This window comes from Pristis pectinata, chromosome 4 (genome assembly GCF_009764475.1).
Source record: "Pristis pectinata isolate sPriPec2 chromosome 4, sPriPec2.1.pri, whole genome shotgun sequence".
Lineage (NCBI taxonomy): Eukaryota > Metazoa > Chordata > Chondrichthyes > Rhinopristiformes > Pristidae > Pristis > Pristis pectinata.
In genome coordinates, this window is record NC_067408.1 from 119,164,833 (window position 1) to 119,170,832 (window position 6,000).

Sequence of the window (6,000 nt, forward strand, 5' to 3'; positions counted from 1 at the left end):
TTGCATATATAGAGCACATTTATTTCATGATTCATTAATGGGATGTGGGTGTTGTTTGCCAGGCTAACATTAATTGTCCGTCCGTAATTGCCCTTGAAGGTGATGATGAGCTGCAGTCCTTCTGGTGAAGGTGCTCCCACAATGTAATCGGGGAGAGAGTTCTAGGACTTAGACTGAGCAATGCTGAGGAGCGGTGACTTATTTCCAAATCAGGATGGTGTATGGCTTGGAGGGGAATCTGCAAGTGGTGGTGCTCCTCTGTGGCTCCTGCCTTTGCCTTTATTTTGTGTCTGTCTTCATGTGAAAGACACAAAAACTCCCTGGAAATGGAAAGGGAGAATAAGAAGGTGAAAGAATCCAGCAGTAGGTAAAAATAATTGGAAAAACTAATGAAACTGGAAGCTGGTAAATCCCCGGGACCTGACGACCTGTGTCCCAGTTTTGAAGGAGGTGGCTATGGAGACGGTGGATGAACTGGTTGTCATCCCCAAAAATTCTACAGACTCCAGGACGTTTCCCACAGATTGGAGGGTGTCCAATGTAACCTCACTATTTGGGAAAGGAGGGAGGGACAAATGGAGAACCAGGGATGGGTTAGCCTGACAGCACCAGGGAAAATATTGAGGAAGTTTTAACAGACACTTAGAAAGTAATAATAGGAGTGGGCAGAGTCAACATGGATTTATGAAAGGGAAATCACATTTATCAAAAAACAAACTGCTGGAGGAACTCAGCAGGTCAGGCAGCATCTGTGGAGAGAAATGGACGGTCAACGTGTTGGTTTGAGACCCTTCGTCATTCCAGCATCTGCAGTCTCCTGCATCATGTTTGGTAAACCTGATGCAGTTTTTGAGTTTGTAACTGGCAGAATAGATGAGGGGAATCAGCCAGTGTGATGTACTCAGAAGGCTTTCAAAGTGGTGTCACACAAGAGATCACAAAATCAGAGTGCACAGTATTGTGGGGTAACATAGTGGGCTGGATCGAGCATTATTTGATGGACAGAGAACAGATTGTGGGAATAAACTGTCTGGGAGGCTCTGACCACTGACTGCCACTGCTGAAGCCCCAAGTGTTCACTATTTATGTCAATGATTTGGACAAGGGGCAAGTCTAACGTGTCCAAAGTTCACTGGAGGCATGCGTTGTGAGGAGAATGCAGAGAGACTTTAAGGGGATGTAGACCGATGAAGTGACAGGGCAAGGACAAGGCAGATGGATTCTCAAATGGAAGCAAGTGATGTCATCCTGTTTGATGGGCAGCGTGGAAATGGTAAGAGGCTGAAAGGTGTTGTGTTCAGAGGGAGCTCTACACCTTCAGGGAGGCTGCTGGATGCAGCTGCTCTCTCTCTCTGGATTGGGATGAGATGACTGGAAACTGAGAGAGTAAACAAACAAAGTTGGAACTGTCAGACACAGAACACTGCAGATGTTGGAAACCTGAAGTAAAACAGAAAATGTTGGCTCTCAGACCAGCTGGTTCCTATGGAGAGAGAAAAATATTTAATTTAAGAAGTTGGAGACACAAGAGATTGCAGACACTGGAATCTGGGGCAACAAACAAGGCCCCTCATTTGTCATGACACAAAATATCGACTGTCCATTTCCCTCCACAGATGCTGCCTGACCCGCTGAGTTCCTCCAGCAGCTTATTCGTTGCTAACGTGAGGTTGATGACGTTTAGTCAGAATCACCCAATTCTGACACCAAATGGATAACCAACTACCTGAAAATGTTTTCAGTGTTAAGTCCCAAACGCTGTAGCGTGCCTAGTTCGAAGATGAGATACCATTCCTTGAGCTTACATTGGGCTTCATTGGAACAGCAGAAGTTGGCAATGTCAAAGAGGTCAGAACAGAAGTGGGATGGAGAATTAAACTGACAGGCAATTGGAAATTCAGAGTCACCTTGTCAACTAAACAGTTAAAGCAGTCGCCCAGTCGGTGATTGGTTTCTCCAGTGTGGAGGAGACTACATTGTGAACACCCAGTGTTGTATGCTAGATGAGAAGATGTGTAAGTCAATTGCTCCTTCACCCGGAGAGTCTGCCTGGGGCCTCGATGGTGGGAGGGTCAGGTGATGGACCTCCTCTGGTTGCCTGGGGAATGTTGTGAGAAGGAGAGTGGTTGTTAGAAATTGGAGACTGGATCAGAGTTGGGAAGGAATGGTCCCATCAGAATGCTGGAAGGGGAGGGGAAGGAAGATATTTCTTTCTTTTTCCAGAAGGATTGATAATTGTGTTACATTCTCAAAGGACTTTGCAGTACTGAAGTCCCTCTGGCTGAGGTAGAACCTACAGAGGATGATCCATTGAATTTGGAGACTGGTGGAGTGGAAGGTGAAGTTCAGGAGAATCCTATCCTTGTTCAGGGAAGGGAGAAGAGGTGGAGAGAGCAGAAGTGTGGAAAAGAGAGCAGACAATATGGAGAACCTGGCCAACTATGGTGGAGGGTAAACTACCAGAAAGTAAAAATAAAGACATCAGGCAGTCAAGACCTAGGCAGTCAGTGCAGGATACCCCTGTGGCAGTTCCCCTCAAAAACAAATATATCGCTTTGGATATTGTTGGGGGGTACGACCTACCGGGTCACAGCAGCCAGATCTCTGGCACTGTGTCTGGCTTTGTGGCTCAGAAGGGAAGGGGGGAGAAGAGGAGTGCAGTAGTGATTGGCGATTCATTGGTTAGGGGAACAGACAGGAGATCCTGTGGGCAAGAACAAGACTCCCGGATGGTATGTTGCCTCCCAGGTGCCAGGGTCAGGGACGTCTCAGAATAAGTCCACAGCATTCTTAAGGGGGGAGGAGAGTAGCAACATGGTGCCAACAACATCGATAGGATAAGGGATGAGGTCCTGAGAAGAGAATATAGGGAGATAGGAAGGAAGCTAAGAAGCAGGACATGAACTTTGGTAATCTCTGGATTGCTGCCTGTGCCACGTGGCCGTGAGGGTAAGAATAGGACGACATGGCAGATGAGTGCGTGGCTGAAGATTTGGTGCAGGGGGGCAGGGTTTCAGATTTGTGAATCAATAGGATCTCTTCTGGGGAAGGTACAACCTGTACAAAAGGGAGGGGTTACATTTGAACTCGAGAGGGACCAACGTCCTTGTAGGCAGATTTGCTGGAGCTGTTGGGGAGGGTTTAAACTAGGTTGGCAGGGGGATAGGAACCAGTGTTGGGTCAGATGATGGAGCAGTTGGTGTAAAGGTAGATGCAATGTGCAGAGAGACCGTGAGGAAGGATAGGCAGTGGATCAGTCATAAATACAGACAGTTGTATGGGTTGAAATGTGTTCAATGTGAGAAGTGTTAAGAATAAGGCTGATGAACTCAGAGCACGGATCAGTACGTGGCATTATGATGTTGTGGCAATTACAAAGACGTAGCTGTTGCAAGGGCAGAATTGGCTGCCTGATGTTCCGGGGTTTAGATGTTTCAAATGGGATAGGGAGGGAGGTAAAAGAGGAGGGAGTGGCATTGCTGATCAGGGATAGTATCACAGCTACAGAAAAGGAGTACGTCATGGAGGGACGTCATGGAGACAGGGTTAATGAATGATCTCACAGTGAAGGCACCCTGAGTGGCAGCAATCATTACATGATTCAATTTTACATTCAGTTTGAGGGAGAGAAAGCTGGGTCCAAGTCTGGTGTTTCAAAGTTCAAGAAGGATAATTCTGAAGCCTTGAAAACAGAGCTAGCTAAAGCGAACCAGGGAATGAGGTTAGGTCAGTTGAGATTAAGTGGAGATATTTAAGAGGATCTTTCGGAATACACAGAATAGAGACATTCCCATGAGACAAATCAGGAGCTCAACATCTGTCAGTGGGAAAATGTAAGAAGCCTTTATTGAAGATAATGTAACGGAACACTGAGAAAAATTCAAGGTAATCAGGCAAAATCAACATGGTTATGATTAATTAGACAAGAAAAGAACCAGGCCCTCACCCCACTCTTGGACAGCAGAGGAGAGACGTTGAAAGAAGATGGAGTGGGCATTGTGTCAAATGTTCAGGCAACACAAGCAGCAACCTTGATTCAGTCACTGTGATGCACAGACGGGTTCAGGGAGCAAACATATGGGTCAGGAAACGATTTGGAAGGCAGCTGGTCTGTTGGCCTTTATTATAAGAGAGCTGCAATATAATAGACTGGAGGTCTTGCTGAGACCATACAGGGACTGCACCTGGTACTGTCTACAGATAAGGTATCCATCTCTAAGGAAGGATTGACCTGTGTTGGATGCAAATTAACATAGGTTCACTCGGTCGATTCCAGTGCTGAAGTGATTATTCTGTGCGGAGAGATTGAGCAGAATTGATCTATGCTTCAAGGAGATGTTTAGAATAATCAGAGGTGATCTCCTTGAGAGACAGGTGATCCTGAGAGGGATAGACAGGGCAGACAAGAAGCTGTTACATTCAGTTGGACAGTCTAGAGATAACAGATCCATTTTCAGAACAAGTCATTCACCTTTTCGGACTGAGATAAGGTGAAACGTCTTTACACAGAGGGTTGAACATCTTTGAAGTTTATTATTTCAGAGGACTGAGGCACAGAACATCGGAGTTGGGCATTATATTGTAACTGTACAAAACACTGGTTAGGTCACAGCTGGAGCACTGTGGGCATTTCTGGTCACCACACTGCAGGAAGGATGTGGTTGCGCTGGAGAAGGTGCAGAGGAGATTCCCCAGGATGTTGCCTGGATTGGAGGACTTTAGTTATGGGAAGAGATTGGACAGGATGGGCTTGTTACCCCTGGAGTTAAGGAAGCTGAGTAGTGGCCTCATGAATGTAGATAAGATTATGAAATCCATAGACAGTGACAACCTGGATTTGAGGGAAAGTTTTATTTTACTCAATGAACGCTGCCAGTGAATGGTGGTGGAATCACATACAATTGTTAAGTTTCAGAGCATTTGAACAGACACTTCAGCAGACGAGGCATAGATGGATACGGACCTAATGCAGGCAAGTGGGATCAGTGTAGATGGGCAGAAAGGTCAGCATGGACAGGTGGGCCGAAGGGCCTGTTTCTGTGCTGTCCTGCTCTGTGACTCTATGTCTGCACCTATTCAAGAATGAAACTGACAGCGTTTTGGACATGAAGGGAATCAACTGATACGGTGATGGTGCAGGAAGGAGGACAAGGTGGGGGTCAGCCATGGTCTGACTGAGCTGGGGCAATCATTTGACCTACTCTGTTTCGATTTCTAATTAAGAACATGGTGGGTGCAGAGGCTGGCCAGGGTTACCAACACAGGGGGAATCACTGTGGGGAATGTGGTAGAAGATTCCAAGGTGCTTCACAGGAACATTGAACAACAAGCTTTTAGGCTTTGCCACTTGAAGGTAGAGGGATGTGAACGTAAACACTCAGCTCCCTCACACTGACTGCAGTGACTCAACCTACAATCAAGATGCTGATTACCAGCACCTGCCTTAACAAGGAGTGAACCAACTCTGATGGCAGGCCCTGAGTTCTCCGTCACTGGGATAACCAAAGCTGGAGTTGGTAAAATTACAACTCATGGCCACTGTGGCAGAGAGATTCCTACGCTGGGTGGATTCAGAATGCATCTACTGCTGTACTGGCAAGGACTCAGTTTGGGATTTGAACTCCCACTTTCCATCTCATTGAACAAGAGAAAAGAAAAGACTTGCATTTCTGTAGCACCTTTTGCAGCCTTCACCTTCACAGACCAATGACTGTCGATGTGTGGTTGTTGTGCTGTCGCTAACACAGGAGACAATATGTGCACGGTCTAAGATAAGATAAGGCATTTATTTATTAGTCACATGTACATTGAGACACACAGCGAAATGCATCTTTTTGCATTACTGAGAATGTGCTGGGGTCAGCCCGCAAGTGTCGCCATGCTTCTGGCACCAACATAACATGCCCACAGCTCCTAATCTGTACATCTTTGGAATGTGGGAGGAAACCAGAGCACCCGGAGGAAACCCACACAGACACAGGGAGAACGTAAAATCTCCTT